This window comes from Camelus dromedarius, chromosome 34 (assembly GCF_036321535.1).
Source record: "Camelus dromedarius isolate mCamDro1 chromosome 34, mCamDro1.pat, whole genome shotgun sequence".
Classification (NCBI taxonomy): Eukaryota; Metazoa; Chordata; class Mammalia; order Artiodactyla; family Camelidae; genus Camelus; species Camelus dromedarius.
This window is the reverse complement of record NC_087469.1, coordinates 14,690,534-14,705,857: the sequence shown is the minus strand read 5'-3', so window position 1 is coordinate 14,705,857 and position 15,324 is coordinate 14,690,534. Positions and strand designations below refer to the sequence as shown.

The 15,324-nt window shown below is 54.1% G+C and overlaps 1 non-coding gene across 1 annotated transcript; it reads right to left on the bottom strand.

Moving 5' to 3' along the window:
* Window positions 1-226: 226 nt before the first annotated feature.
* Window positions 227-300, bottom strand: TRNAV-GAC (transfer RNA valine (anticodon GAC)). Its single transcript has one exon. It is a non-coding gene; the product is annotated as a tRNA-Val (tRNA).
* Between the last annotated feature and the right edge of the window lie 15,024 nt (window positions 301-15,324).

The following is a 15,324-nucleotide window of genomic DNA, read 5'->3' as shown; positions in this document are numbered from 1 at the left end:
ATTTGTACCTGACTAGAGCAATTATATTAACAGTAAGCAGTCACTGATGAGTAAAACTTGGACTTTAGAAATACACTGTGGCCAGGTTGATCTAAACAGTGAAACTATTTTAAATGCTAGTGTCTCAATTTTGTAGGTCATATTTATTTTTTAAATTTTTTTATAAGTTGAATTTATTTATTTATTTTTAACTCAAAGTTTTACTTTAAAAACAATTATTTTTTACTGGAGGTGCTGGGGATTGAACCCAGAACCTTGTGCATGTCAAGCATGCGCTCTACCACTGAGCTATACCCCTCCCCTCACTTTGATTGTAACGCACTTTTACACATGTCATATTGTTTCAACTTGGTTAATACTTTTTCTTCCTCATCCAATAAAGGGGAATGAACTGCGACTGAAAATCATGCCGTATTTATCCATCAATGTGAACAGCAGCAGTGCCAGTGCCGAAGACTTAATATGCAGCCTTGGATTCGTCTGTACAGCAGCCACTAAAGTTGAGAATTGTGGAGACAGAAGAAGCTCAGTAGATTGCACCCTGTCTCACAGCTGACAGCAGAAAGGCCCAGACCAGAAACCAGGCGTTCTGGGTGCTAATGTCTATGGCCCCGCGCTGGGCTGCCGGCCTGCCCCAGGTCGGGCCTCAGTCGGCGGGCCTCTCCGTGGTCCTGCCCTGGGCTCTGGGCTTCAACGGGGGTTAAATACAACCATCTCCCCGCCTCTCCGTGGTCTCGATTTTCTTATGTATTAAACACAGCTTCCTGGTGTTTGCCTCCAGTCCCTTCGGCCTGAGATGGTTTTCCTGTCCTGTCCCCCGGCTGGAACCCACGCTCTAGGTAACGGACGTTCCCGTCTGACTCACTGACTCACTGGTGCCTGGCACATAGCTGTGAGTCGGCTGCCACACGGAGCCACCCTTCCCAGGGAGAAGGCAAGGCGGTTCCCGGGAAGCCCCACGGCAAGGCCACTGTGACAACCGCAGAGAGGCCTCTTCCCCCGCGTGGGGACCGGTGTGGCTCTCAGGAACTGCCTTGCGCGCTGTACCTGCCCAGCCTCTTCCTCCATGTGGCCCGGGCCTCGTAGAGAACGTCATTCCAGAATGAGGAAGGGGCTTTACTATCTAATTGATCTCTTGAGATTCTGCCATCGGGATAGTGCTGGTCGCCTTGAAACCATCCTGACCACAAAGGGCCCCCACTGGTCAGAATAGTCCAGAAGACTGGCAGGGGAAGGGGTACTGCAGGGGTGAGTGGGAAGAGGTCTGATTCTGCCTCCAGAAAACCCGTTCTTAAAGACATTGGCAAGTTTCCTGCTCTCCCAGGGCTTCTGTAGGTTGAATTCGTTCCTAGGGCATCCTGAGAGCCCCCCGGCGTTCCAGTGGTCCCCAGGGCCAACCCCAGGGGTTCTTAGGAGAGACTCTGCCTCCTGCGCAGGCTGGGACTGCCAGAGCCAGCCTTGAGAGTGGGGGTCCCAGCACCCCGGCAGAAGGTGGCAGCCTCAGCCACACACAGCATTGCAAGGCTAGGGCCCGATGGGGGGTTCTGCGGACCGCAGGGAGCACAGGGAGCGTATACAAGTGAGTGCGTGTAGAAGCGTGCAGTGGGCGAGTGTTTATTTATTCTAGGAGCAGTTGCTAAGTCGGGGGTGTTTGCCAGCAGAGAGCTGCCTGAGTGCTGTGTTTGTTTACTTAGCAGAGTGCAGGGAAGGACAGGGCGAGAGGCAAGTGCAGCTCCCTAGAGTTAGAGCTGGTCTTGGGGGCCACTCTGAGGGGTCCCAGACCGGGTTCTGCTGGCTCTAGAGCGCCCCCTTCAGGCACACAGGCTCTGCTTTGCCTTTCTCAGCAGGTGCTCCACGCCTGACCCTCCGCCCAAGCAGGGTCAAATTGCTTATCTCCCATCTTCCCTTCACCCTGGGGGTCTCCTGGCGGCAGGGCCCTGAGAGACAGTGGGAGAGAACCAGGAGGGACAGGGGTATAATGACAGAATGACCAATTCCACACTGGGCTTCACTGACCCATAACTGCGTGGTCTTTGGCAAGTCACTTAACCTCACTGAGCCTTGCCTGGTTCCTCATCTATAGAATGAGGGTGACTTCGGAGGTTCCTGGCAGCTGTATGTTGTTTCTTTCAGGACCTGGAGACATGCGCCAGCTGCTTCCCATCCCGTGGCACCTGTAAGCACGCTCCTGCCCCTTGGGTCTCATCCCACTCCCATCCCTGCCTGAGAGCACTTCCACCGCCTCGGCTTAGACTGGCCTCTCCCACAGGCAACACGTCTGTGCAAGACTGAGACCCCCAGCCTCCTAGCCCCTCGGGCTCTGTCTTCCAGGTTATCTATTGGTCCTCTGTTCTCTGACTTCAGGAGAGAGAGAGAGAGAAAGAGAGAGAGAAAGGGGACAAACCAACAAGAGACCCTCCTGATTCCCTGTCCACCGCCGGCTGCAGGCCAGGCAGGCCTGTTTCCCCAGAAGCTGAGCTGGCTGGAGTTCAGTGTTGGTACTTCCCGGCTGGGTGGCCCCAGGGACTCCCCAGAGGCATCTCCCTCCCTCCCCCTGCCCTTGGGCCCCAGCAGCGCGTCTGCACGTCTCTGAGGGAGCACTGGCCCCCCAGACACAGGCTGGCTGGCAGCCAGGGCTGGTGTTCTGGCTCCTGCACCAGCCAGAAGGGGTGGCAGGAAGGCCCTGTTAATCCCCTGGGAGAAAGCTCCTTGGCAAACAGAAAAGACAGAGTGCCTGCCCTCTGCCCCTGCCCTGGGGCACCACACCCCAGGCTTTCAGGCGGGCTTCGTGCCCGAGTTCTGCCCACACTCCCAGGGTGCTTGGCAGATCCCAGCTGGGCCTGCCGGGTAGGAAAGGGAGACTGGCTTCTTCCTTTTCAGGTTAAGGCCCTTCTGTAATCTCTGGTGTACCCCCATTCTTCTCAAAAACCCAGAGGAATCACGAAGAAAGAGGGTAGGTGGGCACTTGGTCCCTCCAGGCTGCAGGCTTCTCTGGCTCCCATTGGTCGGCAGGCTTTCCTGACAGTGTTTGGAGAAGCAACCAGGCTCAGGCTTACTAATTCCTTCTCCTCTTCCTCACCCATCACCTCAGCAGCCCTCTGCCCCCAGCCCACACACACACAGACATGCACAGAGTCAGCCTTCTGCCCCTGAGGCTGCCTCTTCTGCTGGTGCCACATAGCAACAGAGGAAGAGTTGGGAAAACCACCCCAGGGCCAAAGAGAATCAGTGTAGAAAAAGCAGGGGAGAGAGAGAAACCAGATACCGAGATGACAGCCAGCTGGGGGAGTGTGTTCTGCCAGCAGGCCTCCTGCAGTTGTCCCTCAGAACCAGAGGCCAGGTAGGGGCCCGGGCCCAGCCTCGGCTTTCGCCCTGCTCACTTAGCGGGCCTGCCACCTGCCAGCGCCTGCCAGGCCCCTGCTTCTCTCGCGCCCTAGTCCCAGATCTGGGAAAAAGGACTCCTCCCCCACAAACTAACCCAAGCCCCCTCCTTGCTTGACTGCTACTGAGCGAGCCAGGCACCAAGGGTCCAGCTACTTCTTGTTTTCTCCTGCTATCTCTGCCTCGCCTGCATCCACATTTCTTCCAGCACGGTACCCAAGTAAGGCTTTGAATTTGGGATGGGGGTGGAGTGGATTTCACCCTTCCCAACAGCAAAGAGGAAGCAAATCTGGTCTCAGTTTGAGAGACCTCTACATCCCCAAGGGAGCTGGTGCACTCACCCTGGAGGGTCATTTAAGGACCCCTTCCAGGACTGCCTTAGTGCTCTCAATGCAGGAGGCCAGCAGAAAGGGTCAGCAGGTAGGATGGCTTCCCTGGTTCCCCCAGGTCACAGCTTGGCTCTGGCATTCCCAAGGGGAATGCTCTAAACCAAGCAAGGTCCCCTGTGTCCAGGTATACCATTCCCAAACCCATTTCTGTCATGGATCATTTCCCAGAGACCTTCCAAGATGGGAAGTCACAACTGAAGCTGGTTGTTTAGATCGGAAAATCTGGGTGTGCTGTCATGAGAGAAACCGCAAAGTCTCCTCAGATGAAACTGCTCCCCCGGCCTGTCTACTCCTCTCTCCTGAGTCACGACAATCAACATCTCGGACACTGGGCTTTCGGCCAAGCCAAGTGCTCCTGTGGGCCCTGCTCCTGCTAGCCCTGCCCCTGCAGATAAGTGATCGTTCACTCCCCCTGATGGAGGCCAGAACTGAGGCCCAGGGCAGCCGTGAGGCCCGCCCAAGATTCTACAAGCAGCAGGCTTGGGCAGGACCTGACTTGAAACCTTGGGTTCTTTCCCTGGAATCCTTTCTCCTGGCGACCTGGGGACGTGTCGGGGAACCGGAGCCCCCTGATCATTGGCGGGAGGAAGGGACTAATGACTGCCTTCCAGCAGGGCCTTTGGTGGTGGCCTCAGCCCTCTCAGATCCCCAGGAGCCATCCCCAGATCTTCTTCTCGTGTGCCTGCCAGGCCAAACTTGTCCTTTTCTTCTCTCTCTGAGTCACCTGCCCCGAAGAACCCCTACTCCTTTTCTGCTTTTCCATTCCCCGCTCCCAGAAATTCTGGCCCTTGCTTCGAGAGTAAGGGGGGGGGGGATACCCTGGCAGAGGGGCCAGCATTCCCGGGGTGCTTGGCTCTTACACTGCCTCTTGTGCCCTCCCTCCATTTTGTTTCGGCTTCACCATGGAAACTGAACTCTGTTGGGATGCTTTGGGGCTTGTAAAGAACCCCCAGTACCTAGCCCTGTCCTCAGCCATACTATGCGACCGTAAACAGAAATTCAGACTCTTCCAGGCCTTTGTGTTCTGGAGCAGACGAATATGGGAACCCAAATCTAGACTCAAGAGGCAGAAGTGAGCTGAGAGGCACAAAAAGTATCGTTTTCCTCTAGCAAAAATCAGCTCCGGTCCATCCGGTTCCCTACGAAGCTGTTCCTCTCACCCAATGACCTTGGAACCCCCACCCCAGGCCTCTCAGGGAAAAAGCCAAGTTTATCCCAAGTAACGCAATGACTATCTTGGAGGGGGTGGGGTGGGGAGGAGACTTTATCCAAAACACATGCTATTGCCACTGTTCTAGCTATCTTGGATATTTCCTGCATGTTTGTCACCATGGCAACTGACTCAGCACGAAACCTTGTTTGCTGGGCCCTGGGGTCCGGCATAGCGACCATGTGGTGTCAATTTGGGCCTCTTGGTGCTTTTCTGTCTCTCTGTCTGTCTCCCCCAGCTTGAGTCTCTGTCTTTTTGTCTTTGTCTCCGTCTTTTCTCAGCCTGTCTCTGGGCCTCTCCGTTTCCTTTTTCCAGGGAATAGCTGCTCCTGCATCCTTGGGTGATGTAGGTGGAGGCAGGGCCCTGCTGCCCGCCCCCAAGCCCTTGGGCAGTCCCTCCTGGCAGTCCTTGACCAAGGATGTCCCAGAGCGGATGGGGAAGGCGCATGGCACAGGAAACGCAGGAGGTTGGCTTTTGGTGGAGAAAGGGCTCAGTTAGGCTTCTTGTCTGAGAAAGACCTAAGCCACCTGCCCGCTGAAGGCCCCCTGGGGAAGGAGAGGCTTGGGTTCTGGGACACACGTGTCAGAGGGCTGTGGGCTTCTGACGCTGACTTCCCCTGTGTGTGGGAGTGTGGTGTCTCTACCCCTCAGAGCCTCGTTCATTCCCTAGACCTTTGAAGAAGAGATAGGTGTCGAATGACAGAGCTGAGAAAGAGTTAAAGTTCACAGGAGAGAAGCTAAGGGATGCTGAGGAGTCCCCGACCCTGGAAGGGAGGGGCATCAGGGGGGTAGGGGGGAGCTCACTGTTCCTAGTTCTTTCTCACGGGGCTGTGGGGTGGGGCAGAGTCCTGCAGAGAGCAGTGTCCCTCGTGGGGGCACCAGGCAACAGGGAGGGTGTTGACAACAACAGCGTGTGAGGGAGCGGGGCCAGCAGTCTGGAAAGGGCCACGCATGCAGACAGAATATAAACAGGCAGCTCCACGGGAGGTGAGGGTGTCTCCTGGCTCCCCCGCTATTCCCCGCCCCTGCCCCCGCCCCCGGGTCTTCCTTCCCTGCCTTCCCAGGAGGCCGGGGCCTGGCAGCTCCTGCCGGCTGCTCTCTTCCAAGGTTGCTGCATCCACACCCTTTCGGAGAAGCCTTTCCAGACCACCTTCCAAATCTCCACATTTAAAAAAAATTGTTTTTAATGAAAAAAAATTTTTAAATGGAAGTACTGGGGAGTGAACCCAGGACCTCGAGCATGCTAGGTACCACAGTCCACCACTAAGCCTGGCCACCCCCACCGATCTCGGCATTTGTCCTTGGCTGTTTCTGATCATGCCTGCTCCCCACTCCCTGAGCAAGGTAGGCCTGGAAACTGTAAGGGACCCAGATTTTCAGGCCGGGCTGGCCCCTGCCGGCGGCGGCTCGGAGGAGAGGGGAATGGCATCAGGCTCAGAACCCGGTGTCTGAGTCAGAAACGGCCCCCGTCACGACTCCTGTAGGCTCAGCCCCCAAGGGTGTCGGGACCCAGATGAGAAGAGGGAGGCTGGAGAGGCAGCCACTGGACGGGGCCCTGAGAGCAGTATCGTACTGCTGTACAGCCAGCATCCGAAAGGGTACAGCCAATCAGCCTTCTTTTGGGCCAGGGCCGTTCCCCGGCGGTCCAGTCCTATGGATGGGCCAGAACAGCAGGAAGGCGGTCAGAAAGGACAGCAATGCATGGCTCTGGGGGTCAGCCAATAGGATTCAGGGGCCCTCTGGGCTCTCAGGGTCCCAGGGGTCAGGGACTGGTCTCAGGGAGAGGAACTGCCGAGAATTAGGCGGCGTGTCAGGGCTTCAGTCACGTTGGAAAGGATTCAGGAAAGGCTCTATTCCCAGTGAGGCACTGAAAGGCCAAGGGGGAAAGGGAGGCGAGACCAAGCAGGCAGAGGCTGGGGGGACAGCGGGGTTGGCAGGACCAAGAGGGCCCTGCGTTGGGGGAAGAGCAGTCACAGAACCAAACAGACATGGCTCGGCGTCCGGCGCCACCATTCAGCCTCGGGCAAGTTCGAGAACTCTCTGAACCCCGGTGTTCTCACCTGTAAAATGGGGAAAATACCGATTTTGCAGGTTCTCGTAGGAAATAACTAAGATGTTCTGTAGAAAGAACCGTATCTAAGACCCCATGGGAGGTGCCTGGCAGAGTTCTGCCTTCCTTGGAAAGGAGGGGATGATTCCACACCCTTCCCCTAAGACTGATATGCTTCTTGTTTTTCGCTAGGACCGGCCCAAAGCCTCTCTGGGACTAGAGGGGGCAGGGCGGGCACTGACTGCCGAGAGCAGGGCGAGGGTGGGAGGGGATGGCTGCCCCCCCGCCGGGGAGCGCAAGAAGGCAGTTGTGAGTGGGAGTAGTTTCGGGGTGGGGGGGTCCCTGCCGGTGTGCTGGAAACCAAGCCTCAGTGTCCGCGTCCTCCCTCCTCATGTGCAAGCCTCAGGGAGGCGCAGGCGAGCAGAGACCCTGAGACCACTGTGTTGAAGAAGAGTGTCCCAAAGGATCGGGGACCCAGCGTGGGATGCTGTGGACGAATGACACAGGCACCAAGAGCCAGGGTGTGAAGCCAAGTACGGAGTCAGAGCGGCGGTTGCATGGGACAGAGAGCAAGGTCCCAGGCAAGCCCGGGGCAGGCCTGGCTGTGGGAGTCTGGGTGCGAGGAAGCCAAAGGGCCAGGCTGGGGAGACACTTCGGGCCACTTGGCCTCAGGGATGGTCCCTCTTTCCAGGGCTAAGGATCCAGCTGGTATCTCCAGCTCCACCCAAAGTCCAAGGCTGTAGACTTTAGTCCTCATAATGACCTTGCTACCTGGAGTGAGCCGGAGGCCCTCTGCAGGCCTGTTTTCCTGCTGGACAAATGGCGCTGGGGGAGAGGGAAGCGGGCTGTGAAGAGGAGGGCGGAGCGGTGCTTCCAGAGAAGTGGGCTGTGGATGCCGCAGGAGGGCAGTGAGGGCCAGGGAGGCCGCAGAGGGCTCCAGGGCTGGAGACAGGGTTCCAGCTCACCGATGTGGGGCCACAAAGGATTTGGGTGAGAGGGAAGGGCCTTCAACTCCTCCCTGTCCTCTCAGTCCTCCCCACAGAGACCACACCTCAGGACCCAACTGTCCTCTCCCAGTGACTCAAGCTTCGGCTGCCCTGCTGCCCACGCCCAAGCTGGCCCAGTGCCCACAGCAGGAAGGGCTGCGGCGTGGGCGCCGGGGAGGGGGCACTGCCGAGGGCCTCGGTGCACGAGGATAGGTCCAGGCGGAGAAGCCCTTGTACCTTCTGGCCGTGTCACCCTGGGCCACCTCGGGAATGTGGCTTTGGGCTGTGGTGGAGAGCTGTCCTCCTCCCTCTGCACTGAGCACAGCAGGCCACTTGTTTCTCATTAGCAAACTGCACGACGTCATCACTGCGGGGTGGATGTGCATTTTTGTCCTATTTACTGGAGCAGTGGGTAGATAGTGGTGAGGACAAGTGGGCTGAGCCAGGGACAGGGCCTGTGGGGCAGAGCCACTTGGAGGCCACAGGAAACCATGGTCCCTGCTGGAGCCCAAGGGCAGTTTTGCAAAGACAGGGGGAAAAGAGAAACAAGGAACCAAGGATGCTGGGGTTATAGTTATTGGCCGTAAGTATTGTTAATGATAGTAGCTAGCATTCGTGTCTTGGGGGCCAGCCTGAGCTAGGTCGTTCATGTGTATTATTTCTTTCGTTTTCCCAATAACTCAGTGTTACAGGTGAGGAAAGTGAAGCTCAGAAAACTGAAGAAAGTGCCCTCGTTTTCGTAACAGTGAAGCATTAGAGCTGGGAGTTTTACCCAGGCCTCTGATATCCTGCTGTCTTTCCCACTGCACCACATTGCTCCTACCAGGGTCTAATGCTTTTGTGCCATGAGCACAGCCTGGTTAAGCTGGGAGGCTCTTCTCAGAATAATGTTTTTATAAAAATTACATTAGATTTACAAAGGAAACCAATTACATTGAAATATACTTGTGAAAACATTAAGAATGTGTGATGCAGTAACATACATGCTTTTAATTAACACATTAAATAACAAAATCTAACAACTATCATAATTTCAAAACAGTGATGGATGCAAAAATGTTTTGTGACATCGGCAAAAACTGCTGTGTGATTTCTATTCGTGACAGAGTTATGGGTACTGATAACACCAGTATTCTTTTGTTTTGTTTTGTTTTTTTACTTCTTTTTTTTAAATTGAAATACAGTTAGTTTACAATGTTGTGTCAATTTCTGGTGCACGGCATAATGTTTCAGTCATACAGATACAGACACATATTCTTTGTCATATTCTTTTTCATTATAGATTACTACAAGATATTGAATACAATTCCCTGTGCGGTACAGTAGGTCCTTGATGTTCATTTATTTTATATGTATAGTTAGTATCTGCAAACCTCGAACTCCCAATTTATCCCTTCCCACCTCCTTTCCTCTCTGGTAACCGTAAGTTTCTTTTCTATGTCTGTGAACCTGTTTCTGTTTTGTCAATAAGTTCATTTGTGTCTTTTTTTTTAGATTCCACATATGAGTGATATCATATGGTATTTTTCTTTCTTTTTCTCACTTACTTCACTTAAAAGGACGATCTCCAGTTCCATCTATGATGCTGCAAATGGCATCATTTTATCCTTTTTTATGGCTGAGTAGCATGCTATTGCATATATACACCACAGCTTCTTTATCCAGTCATCTGGTGATGGAGGTTTAGGTTGTTTCCGTGTCTTGGCTGTTGTAAATGGTGCTGCTTTGAATATTGGGGTGCCATGTATCTTTTCGAATTAGAGTACCCTCTGGACATATGCCAAGAGTGGGATTGCTAGATCATATGGTAAGTCTATTTTTAGTTTTTTGAGGAATCTCCGTACTGTTTTCCATAGTGGCTGCACCAAACTACATTTCCACCAGCCGTGTAGGAGGGTTCCCTTTTCCCCACACCTTTTCCAGCAATTATCATTTGTGGCCTTTTTAAGGTAGCAGATCACACAGGGCCTTGTAGGGCATTAGAGAGACCTTGGTGTGTGCCCTGGGTGAGGGGGGAAGACAGCAGAAGTTCCTGAGCAGAGCGCTGGCATGATCTGCTCTAAGTACTAAATGGTCCTCGCAGCTGCTTGGCGGGGGCAGGGTTTGTGCCCAGTGCTGGCAGGCAGGGCGCGGACTGTAAGAACGCTACATTACTCAGTGTCTACCCACAAAGCACTTACACGCTGTGGGTGAGTCAAGGCAAGGCAGGGTGGCGCAGTGGTAAGAGCCAGAGCTTTAAGACAGAGGATCTTGGTTTGAGTCTTCCCACTACCAATTCCCAGCCTGGAAAGTTACCCAAGGCCTCAGTTACCCCGGCAGTGACATGGTAGTGACCACACCTGCTTAACGGCTCCCCACAAATGCCAGGTGCAGAAAAAACAGTAGCTTTGTTATCATTATTAGCTTTTTCAAAAAATTGTTTGTTGATGTTTCATTAGTTTTTTCCCCCAGGGTTTCTCTCTCTCTCTCTCTTTTTTTTAATGAAGGTGCTGGGGATTGAACCCAGAGCCTTGTGCATGCTAAGCACTAAGTGGTGGTGCTCTGCCACTGAGCTATATGCACAACTCTTTGTTATTATTTAAATAACAGTACGAGGTAGCCTTGAACTCCTCACCCAAGGGTGCAGATGATGGTGGCTGATGGTCTGGAGGCTGTGGGCTCTTCACAGGAGGGGAGACAGAGAACCACCAAAGGTGCAGGAATCGGGAGGCGGGGGGTGGAGCCTGACAAAGCCCAGAGGCCAGACGGAGTAAGCAGTGGGTTCTCCACAGAGACACACAGGGTGAAGCCAGCATGACATCTTAGATGGAAACTCAAGAGGCTGAAGGAGGGGGAGGCAGGGGCTGAATTAAGCAGGTGGGAAGGCCAGATTCTGAAAAGCATGAATGGGAATTATCTTACTGGAGGTGACAGTGATGGGAGAGGGACTAGATCTGGGCAGCGAGGGAGGAGCATGACAGACCCACGATGAGGCCAGAGGGGTCGGGAGGGGGCTGGCCCTGGGCAGGTGTCCTGGCGCCCAGGATTGCCAGGCAAGAGGAAGCAAGCCTGTTTTTCCTGAAACCTGATCTTTCAGGCAGCTGTCCCCCTCAGCCTGATGGAGACGGGAGGGGACAGGGGACTGATGGGCTGTCCCATCCCAAGGCATCATTTCCACCAGCTTCCCTCCAGGGCCAGCTCTCCGAGAGGACAGGGGCCCCAGGAGAGTCCCCGAGGGGAGGTGACAGGGCACTGCCTCCTCTGAGTGCAGTCCCCAGCTCTTCTCTTCCCGCCTTTCCTGCGCGCGGGTCTGTGCAGCTTTATTAGGCTCTCGGCCCCTGACCCCTGACCTGGACACACCAAGTCCCCAGGCATCCCGGGAGACAGATTTGGGGGTTGGGGAGCTATTGTCATGTTTAGGGGAAAATCTCGTAGAAATCGTATATTTTCTGTAATAAGGCTAATTCCTACTCATCCTTCGATACCAACTGCAATGTCACCCTTCTGGGAAGCTTTCCTGACCTTTTACATAAGTCAGGTTCCCAGCAGGAGCGGGTGGCTCAGGCGGGCAACTGAGTGTTGAAGAAGGGATGACTGAACAAGCTATTGGCAGGATTAAGGGATGCTCATGACTGCATCTGGAGCCCTCACCCAGCCACGGCCTAAAGGGACAAGGGAAAGGTGCAGTGATTAGGCCACCGTGAGAGCTATGGTGATAGTAGGGGCTGCCTGACAGGTGCTGTGGCCTTCAGGAGGGGACCACAGCCTCAGCCGACCCACGGTGGCTCATCAACGAGGGAGCTGACCTCATCCTCCTCAGGCCCGGGCCTCCCATTGGCAAAAACCCACCTGGAAGCTCGAGGTCAGAGGACGCCCACAGATACAGTCCTTCAAGTCGGGCCTCGGGGTCCAGGGCAGGAGATTGAGGAGTAGAGTGGATTTGGAGGGACAAAGGACAATATCCAGCCTACTTCCTGTGTTCATATGCTCCGGCTACCACAACCAGATACCATGGATTGCGTGGTTCAATCAATAGAAACTTATTTCTTATAGTTCTGGAGGCTGGAAATCCAAGATCAGGGTGCTAGCAAGCTTGGTTCCTGGTGAGGACCCTCCTCCTGGCTTGTCGATAGCCACCTTCTCATCACGTCCTCACATGGCCTTTCTCCCAGGCATGTCGATGAAGAGAGTGCGCTCCTGTGTCTTCTCTTGTAAGGGCACTAATCTCATTATAGGGGCCCCATCCTCATGACCTCATCTAACCCTAATCACACCCCTACCTCCAAATGCCTTCACATCATGAGGTAAGGCTTCAACATATGCATTCAGGCCATGATACCTCCGAAGGCTGCATTTGGTGTCCCCTGACTCTCCCATCCAACCCTGTGCTTACCTAGAACATAACATTGTCATACTCTACTGTAATTGGCTGTTTTCTGTATCATCGGCGAGACTTAAGTCTTCTCAAGGGCACGGACTGTGGTTTACTCGTATATGCTCAATAACATTCATCAGGAAAAATGAATAAAAGGGTTGCTCAGACTAACTAAAACATCACATTTCTTTATTTCGGCTGAAATTACATCATCTCACTGTGGCAGCAGCAGTTACATCCTGTAATTAGAAGCTCGGATCACCAGTTACATAGGCCTGATTAGTAAAACACAAGGCAATAAAGCAAATTGGTAATTTAATGAATTCGGTTTGTTTAGTAGACAAAAGTCCTTCAATACAATTCATGGAGTGAGAATGAGAACAATAAAAGGAGTCCTTGGTGCTGAAAAGTCTCTGAAAATACCCTCTCGGTCATGATGGGTCGGCCGTTCCGAGGGAGTTCATGTCTCCTGTGTAACTCACAGCAGGCCAGCGCACGGCCCTCCCGGGCACACCAGGCCGCCAATTATAAACGGGGCTCTGTACAGCAGCCTCTGTGGGCCTGCCTGCCTCTCTCCGTGTCCACCGCCCCTCTGAAGCCAAGTCACCAGTCTACACCTCTTAAACCACTGCCCACTTTGCCTGGGAGTGAAGTCTTACCTCCTCCCCTCTGTCTTATGCTTGGTTACAGGAGGGCAAGCTTTGCCATCTGGCCTGCCTGGTTTGAATCCTGGCTCTACCACTTACTTACTTAACTTCTCTGGGCCTCAGTTTCCTCATTCTCAAAATGAGGATAACTCTGAAGATTAAAAATATATATATATTGCACCTCCAGCCTGGACTGCGGCTCCAGCAGCCTGACGAATCCCACCATTTTCCATTCTGGCCACCTCCCCGCCTCCTCCTTTCTTCTCTCTACCCAGTGGCACAAAATTAGTCCATTCCTTTGCTCAAAACCTCACAATGGCTTCTTATTTCACTTAGAACACAACCCAGGTTCCTTAAGGGGCCGTGAAGACCCCCCCCCATCACAGCTGCACTTCTGCTCTCGGCTGGGACTGTTTCCCTCCCACTTGGCCCTGTCATATTTCAGAGCTCAGATTGAATATCCTTTGCTCAAAGGAGGGTTCCCAGGGCCCCAGAGTTCCCTGTTACGTTCTCATGATGGCCCAAACTTTCCCATCCCAGCACTCCACACAGCCAGGGAAAACTCACTGCAAGTCACTATGAAGGACTGGGGCCTGGCTGCCCGCTCCACCACGGGCTGCCTCCCGCACTGCCGAGTCCCCAGTGGCCTGCGCAGTCCTGTCTAATGCATGTTGGTTAAAAGAATAACAAAGGGAAAGGTCTTTCCTGGAATGACAACTAGCTTGCTGGGGAGACCAGGCTTGACCTAGGAAACTGTCCAGAACAACACAGGATAATTTGTGTCTGGCCATCTCCTAAGAGCTTGGCCCTCACTCTTGGGGCTTTAGGAATTCAGAGAAAGAAGGAAAGGGTGGGAGCCATCTGGTGAAGACCCTGCTTGAGGCACTCATTCCAGGGAGAAGGAAGAGCAGGAAAAGTAACACTTGTCATGTGTCTACAACATGCCAGAGACCTAGCACCCAACATCTTTTCAAATCTTCACAGTTATCCTTGTTTGACAAAGGAGGAAACTGAGGCCCCAAGAAGGTGCGTAAATTGCCCAAGGTCACATGGCAAGAAAGTGTCAGAGCCAGGATGTCAAAGTTTGCATCTTTGTAACCAGGCCTAGGACCAGAGATGGTGAGACTTCACTCCCAGGCAAAGTGGGCGGTGGTTTAAGTGAGGCTGATGACAGAAAAGCATCTAATCTAACCCTCTGAAAGTTGGGTTGTTCTGATGCTGGGCCCAGGTCTTAAATGCCACCTAGGTGCATGTAGTGTGGGTTTTGAAGGGTCCAATAACACACAAGGCAGCTGGGCCCACCCAGAGCAGCTGCAGCCCTCGGAGATGGCCCAACATTGGACCAGCCCTGGAATGAGGGTCTGGGCACTGCTCCCAGCATCTGACCTTGGAAGGAGCCAGCAGCGCTGTGATTTGGGAGATCTTCCTTCCCCAGCTAAGACCCACTGGAGCCTGTTGCAAGGACACAGGTAAGGGAGCCAGGTGGTGTGGCGTGGGTGGGGCACAGGGGCTCGGTTCTGTCTTAGGAGGTGGGGGAGGGCCAGGAGGGGGTCATTCCTACCAGGCTGACCTCAGCTGGGTAATGTGATCAGCCTGTCATGGTTCGGAGTCCTGATTTGGGAAGAACAAAGAGGCCAGGCCCCTCTGCCTCCTCTAGCCCAGGAATGCAGCTGGGGCCAGGCCGTGACCGATCGGGAATGCAGGTTGGGAGCGCGGCAAATGCAGTTTGTACAGCCAGGCTTTCATGCCGTGACGGGAGCGGGCTCACAAAGCCGCGCTGATGTGCCCCCGAGCTTCCAGCTTTGCCATCCCAGCCCTGCCTTGGGGAACCACGTATCCCAGATCTGGCCCCTACTGCCCTGCTGTGGCCCTTGAGGTGGTGATGGGGTGGCAAGACGAAAGTCCAAATCCATACATCCACCCCCCGCCCATGTTCCCAGGTGCCAGCATCTCCTTGTCCATCTCTGTGCATCTCGGGAAGTCTGATAAATAGGCAGAGGGAAGGAAGGCAGCTGCTACTGAGCCTGCTCCTCAGGGTTGGGGAGAGATGGATGCACAGATAGATAGACAGATGTCCCACAGAAGAGGCTATCAGGCCTCGGGCCACCGCTGCTGCTCGGGACAGGCCACAGAAACCTCCTGAGGCCACCTCCTCTGGGGAGGTGAATAATATGGGGGTTGGGGGGTCTGACTTCAAGGCTGACGGCTGGATGCTTTCTGCATTTTGAAGCTCCTCAGCTCCCCTCCCCAGCCCAGTTCTATCAGTGTAGGGTCCTCTGGGACTGCCCTTCTCTGCCCTCCCAACTAC